Source organism: Nicotiana tabacum, chromosome 2 (assembly GCF_000715075.1).
Source record: "Nicotiana tabacum cultivar K326 chromosome 2, ASM71507v2, whole genome shotgun sequence".
Taxonomy (NCBI): Eukaryota; Viridiplantae; Streptophyta; class Magnoliopsida; order Solanales; family Solanaceae; genus Nicotiana; species Nicotiana tabacum.
In genome coordinates, this window is record NC_134081.1 from 6,594,786 (window position 1) to 6,608,781 (window position 13,996).

General features: G+C 36.4%; 1 long non-coding RNA gene across 2 annotated transcripts; it reads right to left on the bottom strand.

Moving 5' to 3' along the window:
• Positions 1-6,862: 6,862 nt before the first annotated feature.
• Positions 6,863-10,803, bottom strand: LOC107768172 (uncharacterized). 2 transcript variants are annotated; one of them, XR_012698858.1, is made up of 5 exons: positions 10,523-10,803; positions 9,670-9,730; positions 7,491-9,569; positions 7,328-7,404; positions 6,863-7,231 (listed from the first exon to the last, which is right to left on the bottom strand). It is a non-coding gene; the product is annotated as an uncharacterized LOC107768172 (long non-coding RNA). The 2 variants fall into 2 exon arrangements; XR_012698857.1 differs by lacking the exon at positions 9,670-9,730.
• Between the last annotated feature and the right edge of the window lie 3,193 nt (positions 10,804-13,996).

Here is a 13,996-nt window from a genome sequence, read left to right on the forward strand (position 1 = left end):
TGAGTCACGACACCACATGTTTGAATTCAATTGAATCCCAATCTTTAATAAATTTAAAAAATCGTATTGAATCAAATTAGAGCTTGAGCTAAATTATATAAAATGAATTAATCTGTATGTATGTATGTATGTGCGCACATGTATTGTAATAGAATGAAATAAAGTATTTTTGAACTCATTTGCCAATATTATATTTTACAAACAAAAAAAATAAAGAGGATGGGTTCTCTAGCACTAAACTAATAACTGCAAGACATGGCAACCAGTATAAGATGTTACAATTTGAGAATGTAGAAAAGATAAAATTAATGACAGTAAAAAATCGTTGGAAATTACCTTCTACATCACTATTTCCACTAGTAATGAAAAATTCTTAAAACACCTTTCTCCTTTTTTGTTTGAGAATAAGAACTCAAGAGTAAGTTTAGTTTACTCTTACGAACTCAATAGACCGCAACCCTAGAATCTTTATCTCTTTTGATTAAAATTCAACCACAAATGCTTCTTATTAATTTAGCTATTTACGTGTTTAAATTTCGCAATAGTAGTTGTAATAGAAAAACCAACACTTTTGATTACCTAGGACAATAAATTAATTTTAGTTTGCTTAGTTAACAATTACTCTAAATGTATGTGAGTTCGATATCTAACTTTCGAATCACTTAATTACTTGATGACCGCGTATATTTACGTGTACTTGGGAAACCAACAAGTTTTAGTCGTTGTAGTATAGTGGTAAGTATTTCCCGCCTGTCACGGGGTGACAACAACGTATCAAACTTGTTGGTTCCAAACATCAAGCACACAATTCCATTAAGGGATATCAATTATTAATCCATAAAAATAAGCAAATTGTATAGAATCCCTATTTTTTTTGTCTCAGTAATACATTCTATGTAAGTTAGGTGCTTTGTGTAAGTTATTTGAAGGTTTTACATATGGTTTAATACTGGTATAATTATCGTATCTCGATGTTTCAGATGTGTTGTTATGTAACTTATTTTTAAGTATTATATATGGATAAATCAAGTATAACATTGTAATTTTATTTTTGTTTTCCATATAATTTATTAGCAAGGATGATACCTGGAATAATACTTGTATTTTTATAATATCATGAGTGTTTCAAATGTGTTATTATGTAAATTAGTTGCAAGTATAATAACGATATCTTGATGTTTCAGATGTATTTTTCTATGTAGTTTATCTGCAGTATTTATGATGAAATATTACTTGTATAATAATGAATCATGAGTGTCTCATATTGTATGTTTTTATATGAGTTATTTGCTTTGTATTTTACAGTTATAAATTACGTATATATGCAATCATATTCACTTGCTCAGCCATACTTGGCTTATTTCTTCTCCATGAATACAAAGTTTGAAAAGTACATGCAGTCGCTCTATACCCAGGAGATAGCCACCATGGATCTTATTCAACAGCTAAGCAACCATAACACACACCAGCAACAGGAGTTCCCACTTTCTCCACAGGAGGATATTGCATCCTCACAGGCCAACTGGTTGCTCTTGTCGCCAGAACAGGTACTGCCGGAGAATATCGATATCGAGGATCAACTAACACCACTAGAGCCATTATCCCCTTTTAATATGGAAGAGGCAGTGGCTATGGTGCTCAAGCCTGAACAACAGGCGCCAAACATCCTCGATCAAATTCTCCGGAACATCACACTGTAGGAATCACTGTCAATGATACTCCACAAAAACAGAGAAAAAAATGTGCTTCATAACTATCCCAACAAAGGTCCTGAGGATTGCGATGAACATCCGCTCCTACCCACTTTCAATCCTCCACAAAATATGCTATTATGATAATTCCAACACTGTCGGAGGAGGACATCTTGATGGACAATGGGGTGGACCACCCACTGACCACCCACTTGCGCATGTCACTAGTTCCGGGCGGGAGTTCGAGGATCGTTACTGAACCCCAGATGAAGATACTTCTTTAGAACTACAGAGGGTATAACAGCCTTGAATTCAGGCGGAGCTTCAAGGACCTTCTGGACTGGAACAACCCCTACATCATCTGTCTTATAGAAACACGCATGGAGAGTCACTACAACCTCATGGAATTTGTTAACTTCACTGAAGAGCTTGAGGACGACCCAGTCACTACTATTAATCAGAAGATCTATGTCAATATCACGGTTATAGGAACATCACACCATTGGCTTTTATCCTTAGTTTATGCAAGTACGAACCTAGCTAATAGAAAAGTTTTATGGAATAACCTAGAAACTGTAGCTAAAAATAATACTATGTCGCGGCTTCTCTGTGGAGATTTTAACGAAGTAACATCTACTTCTGAAATGTTTGGAGGAAGACCAATAAATAATACTAGGACTGCTGCCTTTCTATAGTGCCTAGACAATCTCAACAGGATTGACCTAGGGTTCACAGGACCCCAGGTTCACGTGGACAAATAAAAGGAAACAAAAGGGGCCACCAAATCCTGGAACGGCTAGACCTCTTCCTTGCTAACCCGAACTGGGTAGGGACATACCTAGATGCGACTGTGGCTCATTTGCAACGCACGCACTCTGATAATTATCTCTACATCTTGAATTTAACAAAACCTATGAATAAACCCGCCCACATATTCCGCTTTGCAACAATATGGCTAAACCATCATGATTTTTAAAATATAGTTAACTATCATTGGTCAAACAACATATGCTATAAGAATGCCATATCACCCTTTACGGAACATGTGGAGACATGAACAAAAGTACCTTTGGAAATATCTTCAAAAAGAAACAAACATTACAAAATAGAATATTAGGTATCCAAAATACGCATCATACCCACAAAAGAAACTTTCACGTAGACTTTGAGGAACAACTCATTCACGAATATAATGGAATCCTAAAAAATGAAGAGGACTTCTGGAAATTAAAATCTAGAGTCCAGTGGTTAAATGACGGAGATGCCAATACTAAATTCTTTCACATCTCGGCTATCCAACGAAGCATGAAAAATAGAATACTAGGGCTCAAAGACTCTATAGGCAACTGGACTTTTGACCTACAGAACATACGGAACATAATCTTAAAACAATTTATAGACATTTACACTACTAAATTACCCTTTTGTTCCAGACATGTTACGCGTAATCCAAGCACTCTCAATATCCTCAGTGACAGAGATAGAACGTTTCTTAGTAGAGACTTAAATACCCTTGAAATTCATAAAGCAATAAAGTCTTTTAAGCCGCTTAAAACACTCGGACCATATGGTATTCACCCAATATTTTTCTAGAAATATTGGGCGAACACAAGCCCCTCAATTATCAACACCTATTCACAAGATTTTTAAACCCTTACAATTGACCCTAAGATAAATAAGACATATGTATCCCATCCCTAAGATAAAAACCCCACAATACATCTCCCACTTTAGACCTATTAGCCTTTGTAATACGATTTACAAGACAATTACCAAAATTATTGTTAATAGGATACGACCATTCCTTAATAAAATAATTAGCCCTAATCAGTGTAGCTTCATTCCGGGAAGACATGCTATTGAAAATATAATAATAGTTGAGGAAGCTATTCACTCCTTTAAAAATAATTCATGATCCAAAGGGACAATGATGCTTAAACTAGACTTAGAAAAAGCATTTGATCGCCTGGAATGGTCGTTTATTCTAAACTCCCTACATGCCCTCAACTTTCCAGTCAAATTGATCACACTAATTATGAATTACATCTCAACATCATATACCTCTATCATAGTCAATGGTCAACTGACAGATTTCTTTGAACCCTCTCGTGGCATATGCCAAGGGGGCAGATAAACTTTAAAAAATAAAAAATCCTCTTCTCAAAGAATGTGGATAGTAACACCCAGAGCACGCTCTCCACAATGTTAAACATTAAGACAACAAACCATGTAGGAAAGTATCTTGGCTTCCCAATTACCAATCTATAACCAAAAAGCTCTGACTATCAATTTATCCTTAATTTAATAAATACAAGACTAAAAGGTTGGAAAGCAAAGCTCCTAACCCAAGCACGAAGAACCACCTTTATTCAGTCAGTTCTGTCAGCTATACCAACACACTCAATGCAACTCAATTACCTACCTACGTCTACTAGAAAACATATAGACCGCATTCAATGAGACTTCCCATGGGGATCAACTGCAGAAAAAAGAAGGGTTCACCTTTTTAATCGAGATACTGTAATATCCCCAAAATAAGAAGGAGGCCTGGGTCTTGTCAGTTCCAAGAGAAAAAACCTAGCTCTTCTTTACAATATCATTTAGTGCCTCTACTATAGCCCAAACAGCCTAAGGGCACAGGTGGTAGGTCAAACATATCTGGCAAGACAGAAACATAAAGATTTTATCGCAAACACAGTTGACTCTTATGTGTGGAAGAGCCTTGCTAAAGCTCACCCCTTCTTTGCAAAAGGATTAGCTTGGAATGTGGCAAATGACAACCATATTAATCTTTAGAAGGAAAACTGGATCATTGCCCAGCTACCCCTAGAGGCTCTCATCCAAGGTCTAGTAACAAATGCAGATTTGGGGAAAATCTCTCACATATATTACAAAGAAGCTCTTGGGACCTAAGCCAGTTATCCTTCGAACTTCCTGCAGACATTCGGTCACTAATTCACAGCACCTACCTACCATTCTGCAAACCAACCACTGACGGCTCCTTCAGTACCAAGTCAGCTTACTCTTTAATCAGGCAATGCCTATCTACACAAACACCAAGGGAGTTCAAACACACTTGGATATGGAAAGCCAACTACCATAATAAACTGAAACACTTCCTTTGGCTACTAATCATAAAGCGCTTACCTACAACATCCATGCTATACTACAGAAAAATAATTCCATCCCCTCTTTGTCCCCACTGCAATGTTGTGGAAGATACAAAACACATCTTCCTCCATTGCCCATGAAGCAACACCATCTGGAACATTCTGCATATAGACTTTGATCCACCAAATTTCAGTTCGTGGGTTAGAGAACTATGTACTTCCAATAGCTCAACAACTCTACCAAACCAAATTCAAGTCCCATTGTCCATTATCACCCCCATTACTCTATGGTATATTTGGTTACACCTCAATAATAACTTGTTAAAAAAAAACAACCGCAACCATCACTAGAAACACACCAATTGCCCAAGTAATTGAATACCTATGCCTCACAAACCAACATGCAGCTCAGCAACAAACCACAAGAATTCAAGTACGGTGGGAGCCACCACCACTAAACATCTATAAACTCAATATAGATGGTGCACATAGAAAAAACTTCAACTAAGGAAGAGCAGGAAGAATCATTAGGGATTCCCATGGAAGTTGGATAGCAAGGTTTTCCAGTTGCATTGTGGCAACTACGCCACTCCAAGTTGAACTTACAGCCCTACTCAAAGGATCGGAGCTGACCTTTACTAAGAACTTAATGCCACTGATAGTGAAAAATGAATGTCAGGTATTGTCCATAATTATAAAATCCCATATGATTAATAATGCTTACACAAATTTACTATATGATTACATGTTCCTCATCGTAGCAATGGACTAGCCACCAGTCAATCACATATACCGTGAAGCTAACTCAGTTGCCCATATTTTAGTAAATTATGCAAGTACATGGATACTGGAAGGAAATGCTGAACGGGAAGACATCTTTTGGAGCACAATGCCTTTATTTACTTTCATTACTTATCGCAAAGACTTGTTAGGAGCTATATCGTTAAGATTTGTTTCATGTTCTAGTAACACTCTTTAATTTCCTGCTTTAATACATCTCGTCGTTCGCAGCAAAAAAGAGGATTACGATGTGAGACAAATTGTGATCCTTTACCAAGAAGAAAATATTTTGCTGGAACCCCTTAGTTCTACAATAAGTTGTACCTCTTGAAGCAAAGAAAGTAATAAGTCGTGCCCATTGTTGCATCATATTTTGCACAAGTCAAAATAATATACAACTTATAGTACTCTACAAGGTTAATTAGAGTTTAAAGTTGTCACATATTATTTAAGGTATACTAAGACACCTACACTATATTATGTAATGTACGCTTAGATCATAGTCTGCGAAATTATTGAGATTCAAGGTAAAGGTTCAAATTATATCAAGGGGAAGGGGTTAGACATCCCTCAAAATCCATAAAATGTGATTCTGATGGACTCGATCAAATAAATGAGGGATTAGGTAAAGAACAATTAATTTAATATTTACAAAGTATTACAAAAGTGATTTTAAATGAAGAGTGATTGAATGTGAGAATCACATGTTAAAAAAATATGAATACTTATCTGCAACGGAAAAGGTCCCCCCCCCCTCGGATACTCTAGGGGTGGGCGTCGGTCGGTTCGGTCGGTTATTATGAAAGTACGGTTCGGTTTATCGGTTTTCGGTTTTGTAATATTAATAACCAAATCAAACCAAAGTATTTACGGTTCGGTGCAGTTTTTTCAAAGTTCGGTTCGGTTATTTCCGGTTTATTTTTTCTATTTTAAACGGTTGTAGGAACAACAAGTATTTACGGTTGGTAGGAACATCAATAAACAAAGCTGGAATTTATTTGTTTTTCGTCCAGCCCAACAGCAAATTGTCATTTTGACTTTTGAGAAAGACAACCCAGCAAATTGTCATTTAGTTGTTCGTCCAACCCAGCAACAGAGAAAGACAGTGGTAGACGGTAGTCTCACACAAGTTTTACTGACAATAACACTCTAATTTGAAACAACACTATAAATTAAACCGAGAATAGACTATAGAGAACAAGCACACACAGAGCAGGGAGGCCTTCAGTGGCATCAGTGCAAACAGAACACCTAAGTAGCAAAATACCGCACAGTCCAGCAGTGGCAAACTAGTCCAAAACAGTTTAATAGAATGGCAAATCTAGCAGCTACCAAAGTCCAAAATAAGTCTAGAAATACCATCACCAAACAACAAAACAGTGGCAAACTAGTCACAAGCCACAAGCCACAAGCCACAAAGTAAGTCTAGAAAATGATACTTAAAGCCTTAAATACGAATCATTGGATGAGGAATAAGACACTTCTTAATATGCTTCACTAAGCCATAAGTGCCATAATATTTTGGATGACAATTATAAACTCGGCCACAATGAAGGCACTTTGCTTTGCGGGCTTCTTCATTTACTTTAACTAGCTCAAAATATTACCAAATAGGCGATCTAGCTTTATGACCACGAGGCATAGTTAAACCTACAAAAAAAAATAGAAAATTTCACAAGTTAATAAAATATTTTTAATTATAAATAACAAAATAATATCATAAAACAAGCAAATCTTTAAACTTACCACTTGTTCAAACTATGCATCAACAATGCTATTATATCTTTCAACAATGCAAGTTTCTCTTCCGCTCGTTGCCATATCTAAATATAATTTGATAAAGTGTGTCAATTAAACTTACAAAGTAAACTAATTTTCAATAAAACACTCATATAGCGTAAAATCTTACCAAGTTCAATTTGCTCAAGAAACTCCAAATCTTCTTCAACATTAATAGGAGTACCCTCACATCTAAACCAATCTTGAACACAAATAAGACTTTTCACCAACCGAGGAGTCAATGAACTCCTAAATGAATCAAGAATGCGGCCACCAGTGCTAAATGCACATTCCGATGCAACACTTGAAATTGGAATGGCTAACACATCATGAGCTAGCTCGGATAGAATAGGAAATTGAGGCGCATTAATTTTCCACCAATCTAAGATTTTAAAGTCATTAGAATCATTAGACAACTGCTCTTGTCCTTCACCAATATATCTTTCCAACTCAGATTTAGCACCTACACTTCTAGAGTCTTCCTTTTGCCTTTTCAACAATTGCTTTGTTCTCACAGATTTTGTTCTCACATTTTCACTAGATGGCTCAAATGTGTCATAAGATGAAGTAGATTTAGATGGAGATGATTGAAGATAACATCCTTTGGAGTATTTTTTTTATACTCCCCAAACAAAGAATTTAAATAAGCATCCACTTCGGCAGATAATTTCTTCCCTGGTCCCTCCCCGAACATTTTCTCAAGTGCAAAACCAACATACTCTAATTTATTATGAGGATCTAATACAGAAGAAATGAATATCATTTTATTCATCTTTTCCGGTTCACCCCAATATTTTTTAAACTTTTCTTTCATCTTCCCTGACATCTTACTCAAATTAGTATCATCACTAGCTAAACAAGCTTTCAAATGACTATCAAGCTCACATATATCCTCAAAATGACAATTAGAAGTAACATAACGTGAACCTGAAATTTTTTCGGTGAGCTCGTGAAATCTTTCAAGAAACTTTATCACGTTTCTCACATTCACCCAATCATCACATACAAATGGACCTGCAATATTCCCATCTTCACAAACATGCGTACAAAGATGAGTAGAAAATCCATCATCAAAAAGATGAAGCTTGTCAAAGGCCTTCTCAAAGTTTTGTGCCGTTTCTAACATCAAGTAGGTGGAATTCCACCTTGTAGGAACATCCAAACACAATATTTTGCTACATTCTACCTCTTGATGTGCACAACATTCCCTAAACTTTAAGGACCTTTGCGGAGATGATCTCACATACCTCACAGCTTGTCTAACACGTTTTACAGAAACATCAATTTCCATCAAACCATCTTGCATAATTAGATTAAGTATGTGAGCCATGCATCTCACATGAAGATGCTTACCACTCATCGAATTAGTTTTCCACATATCTAGTTGTTTGGACAATTCTTTGACCGTGACATCATTCGAAGAAGCATTATCAACAGTAACAGTGAATACCTTATCCAATTTTCATTCAAGCAAACAATTACCAATAACTTTTGCCATTTCGTCACCCTTATGACTAGAGATAGGGCAAAAATTTAGTATTCTTTTATGCAACACCCAATCTCTATCAATAAAATGACCCGTCAAACACATATAGTTAATTCTTTGTAATGAAGTCCATGTGTCTGTGGTAAGGCAAATTTTTGGTTTTACTTCTCTGAAATTTTTCATTAGTGTAAGCCTTTCTTCCTTGTAAACTTGAAAACAATCCCTTGTAATTGTCCTACGAGAAGGAACATTAAATAGAGGTTGGGCTATGCTCATAAACTTCGTAAAGCCTTTCTTTTCAACAAAACTAAAAGGTAATTCCTCCGTAATTACCATCTCAACTAAAGCCCTCCTAACTAGTTCTTGTTCAAATTTCCAAAGCACCACACCATTAATTTGCCCATCCTTTTGTAAACACAATTGTGTTTGAGTATTATCAACTTTTCGTGGTATTTTTGGACACTTCTTTAAATGAGTATTCAATGATGTTGTTCCATTCAATCGTGAATCAGCCTTATAATCACGACCACAATATCTACACTTTGCTCTATCACCTCCATTATCATCTTTAAACTTTTCAAAATGATCCCAAGCAGTTGATCTACATTGTACAGATTTTCTTTTTTTTTGGCCTTGACTAGTTTCAACTGAATTTGTAGGTGAAGATGTGATTTCGCTTTCAGATGAACCCACCCCACTTACTCTACTTTCAACTTCTGCCATCTATAGAAAATCGAATGAAAATAGAGACATTAGAATGAGTTACTTTGAATAAGTGTTAGACATAATTGTTTATAATGTAACTTGAGAGTAGTATAATTACATGGTATATGTTGGCGTTTGAGTTGATAGGGAGTTAAATACCTCAATTTGACTTTTGTATCCTGTTAGTAGTAGTGGAAGAAAATAAATAAGTAATGATTAAAAAGTTAGTTTGATAGAAAAACGTCATACTGAAGTTTAATTTTGAATTGTTAAATAAATTTGGATTTTCAAATGTTGCGAAAGACTGAGAGCCTTATAGAATAATATTATTGCTGGAATTTTTGGGAAGTTTTGAGATGGGAGTGCTTATATAAGTTGGGTGTTGAGATCAAGGATTACTTATCATCGGCCCAAACATAAAGTATAACTTGGGCCAACTTGGGCCTCTTATTTAATGTACAGATTAGTCCATTATATAGAGATATACACTGTAATAGCATCTCTGATTTTTCAATTGATTTTTACAGAGAACAAAAATCGGTTCTCTCATTTCTCTCTCTATCTTCTTCCTCTCAAACCCTAACCATCATCTCTACGATTTCTATATTTTTGTATGTTTTCATTGGGTCAGGGTAATGCAACTCTTTGAAAGTCCAGTTTTTTGAAGCAAAAAAACTTGAGACAATTTAGAAAACTGGAGTTCAAGTTCAACTGTAGGGACTGTCACTCCAAATAGATAGACAGTCGGAACTTATATAAATGAGGTAAAGAGTAATTAGCTGGAGCTTTATAGGATTGAAAAGTAGGGAGAAGTGCAGGTTCTAGAATGGTTATTTTATAGGTGAAAGGAGTTGTTTACTGGCTCCAGGAAATTAAAATGCAAATCTGGTCAAAGTACACGGGACGATTCTGGTGTACACAAAAGATTAAGACATTTTCTTTATTCATAACTCAGAAGAACTTCCACTAACCTGAGAATGAAAGATGAGCGACGAGCTGAGGAAGAAGGCGTCACAGTTGAGTTGAGGAAGAAGGCGCAGAACTCGCAGGAACTCAGAAGAAGTCGCAGCAGTCGCACAGCAAGAACCGAAGAGGCGAACTTTTCAATTGATATAGGTTTAAGAACCCTAAATCTAATTCTTTATTTAGGTTTGGGAAATGGAAAATGGGAAGTGACTAAGTGTAATGTGTATTAGTGATTTAGTGAGTTGTAATCAATGGGTTTGGACTTTGGGTATTAGACAGAGACAGACTATCAATAAGTTTGGATTTGAATAAACTAAATTGGGCTTCAAAGTTCAAATAGATATTGGGCTTCAGCCTAAAATGGGTAATAACTAAATAACTAATACCCAAAATTTTGGTTATTCGGTTAAACCGAAAACCGAAATACCAAAACCGTAAACCACACCGAAAAACCGAAAATTAATAATTTAAAAACCGTGCACTGACCGAAAAACCGATTAAACCGAAACCGAAAAATCAAAATTCACGGTTCGGCCGGTATTATGCCCACCCCTAGATACTCCCTTGTTTTTAAACGGCTCAATGGATAGGTTATCCACTCAAAATTTTACATGCGGTATTTTAATTCACACCCAAACCTTTTAATCCAAACCAAACCAGATTTAATTAATCGATCAATTACCCTACCCGTATAACTTAATCCATTTCTTAAAAACACCTTAATTTTACTTCACTTATTAATTAGGGATATATCTTCTTCTCGATCTCAACAAGCTACTCATAGATTTACTGCTAATTCTGGTGTAATCCTGGAAGACCAAGTTAGGGTTTGTGTCTCATCCATCTTTCACCATTCAATTCCCAAAATATGAGCCAGGGATCTTCGAGTTCATCATATGGTTCGAGGAGGAAATGCTGTTGTGAAGTTGCTGCTAGCCAATTCACTGCTTGGACTCCAATAAATGAAGAGAGATGATTTAACAAGTGTTTAATGCCTAAGGTAAATTTTATAAAACTTGTTTGTGTATTTTTTTTTAGGTTTATGATCGACAATTCTCGATAATTTTATTCTAATTACTGCGCAGGGACATAAATGTAAGTTTTGGGAATGGGTAGATGATGAACTTCCTCTTAGAGTTACATCACTGATCAGTAACTTAAAGAATGAAAATGAAGCTCTTATATGTGAAAGGAATCTTCTGTTGATGAAGGTTGCCGAGATTGAAAGTGTCTTAGTAGGGGATGTTGCAAAAATTGAACATTTCAAGGAATGTGATGATGTTAAAGAGGTAAATGATATTTCTAAGAGAAAGTTGATGGAGGTTTAGTGTTTGTGAAGGAAAGTTGGCTGAAAAAATAGAATGTGATTGGTATGGTATGGTGTTGCTTCGTTGGTTTCATGTGCGCTTGGATGATGAAATAGATACTCTGGTGTTGGGCGATTCTGCTACCTTAAGATCAACCAAGGTTTAGGTGTAATTGACATATTTAAGTGATTACTTCCAAGCACTTTTCAACTTTGGAATTGCATGGTGATATGGGAATTGAGCAGTGCAAATTCATATGGAAGTGCAAAGAAGAAAAACAAGAGCCATACATTTTGCAATTTACATATTCAAGAAGGCAAAATGACATTCCTCACATGAAAGCCAAGAAATGCAAAATAAAGAAATTAAAGTTTGGCTTGATCATCTATTTACCACCCTCTTTCGCGTGGTCACAAACTTGATTTCAAGTTAGGTTCCTAGTTCATATCCTTCAAGTGGAGATAAAAGTGGTAAAGTTGACTCGCTTGGTGCCACGTTATTAAATACGACTCTTGGTGGGAGGCAACCCATCGTTTTTATTTTTTTGTCATTTTTAAAAAAAATTATTTTTGTTTTTCAAATTTTCTCTTTAGAATAGTTTATTTTATTATTTTTGATCAATCTACCAAGTTTAAGGAAGTTTAGAAGTGTTTGGGATAACAAGCAAGGAGATTGAGAAGTGAAGAAATAACAGTCTAGGCCTCAGTTGTCGTATTTGCGAACATATGTTCGCATTTGAGAACTTGGAGCCTACCGCAAAAGCGAAGTTGGAGTCACAGTTGCGAACTTTTCATCTTTCGCAATTCCGAGCTCTTTGTCGCAATTGCGACATTAGAGGTCTTAAATGGGTAACTTTGTTTCATTTTGAACAAAAGTCAGAAAATTTGGGGCTCTCAATAATTAAAGGACCTTCATCTTCCTCACTCTCCCAACTCTCAAGTTCCACCATTTTCACTCCTAATTGCAAGCATCTAGGTATGAAAGCTTAATTTTGTGCCATTTATGTTCTATAACATCATTTTCTTCTTGTTCTTCTCTCCTTGTGCTCTCAAAAACTAGGGTTCAGATTGATCTTTCTCTTCTGTGTTAAATGTTGTTGTAACTTCCGGGTGAGGATTGGTTAAGATTGTGAGATTCTTTCTTTGCTTAAAAATGAGGAAGTATGAGTACCCATAGCTTGTTAAGATGTGAAACGCATCTTGTGCCTTTAATGTGTTCGATGAAAGGCCCGAATATAATTCTTGGCCGAACTATTGAAATTTCTTCAATTCGTGGCTGTGTGTGAAGTTTATTGTATGATTTTATGCCTAAAAACTGATTGAGTTCTCTGAAAGTGTGCTTTTGTTCAAAATTTTTGGGGCTTGGGACTGCTCTGTGAGAGAGGGTGGCTGGGGACGATGAGATCGCAATTGCGATAGCCTCTGCGCATTTGCGAAGAGGTGATTGCAATTGCGAAAACAGTCAGCTCTGGAAACCTTCACAATTGCGAACACTGGAAATGTCTATTGCTTTCGCAATTGCGAGGAAAATATCGTAATTGCGACATCAGAGAGCAGACTTCTCCCGAACTGAAAATCTGAAATTCTTTTTTAAGGCTGGATTTTATCTGTCCAATCATTTCTTTGGCATATTGGACTCATTTTGCAGTATATTTCATAGCCATACCATGTTTTCACTCCACTACTTTGTTTACAGGTACCATAAGCTGAATATGAGCTCGAACTCTGACGAATTCGCGCATGACAACCCTTTGGGAGTAGAAGAGAACTATGACCAACACCGGTTCTTGTTATTGGAATGCCAGGAACGGTACTTCGCCGAGTTGATTTCGGAGAAAGTGCTCCCGAAAAATAGTATATTACTGGAAATGGTCCCGGAATGTCTTCCCGAGTTCCATCAGAGGCTTGTAGACATGGGATGGACTTGTTTTTCCCCTCAACCTTGCAAAGCCAATGAGCAATGGGTGAGGGAATTCTATGCTAACCTTCCAACCATCAAGTTAAGAAAGCCAATCATGAAGATTCGTGGCAAAATGGTGAATTTCGGAGCTGAAGCTGTGAATCGAATCTATCACCTGCAGGACCATGACATGGAACCATTCCGTGAGAAAGATTGTGCCTCAAGCGAGTGGTTGGTCTCCAAATTGTGCCCAGGTGCAGATGTTTAATGGGC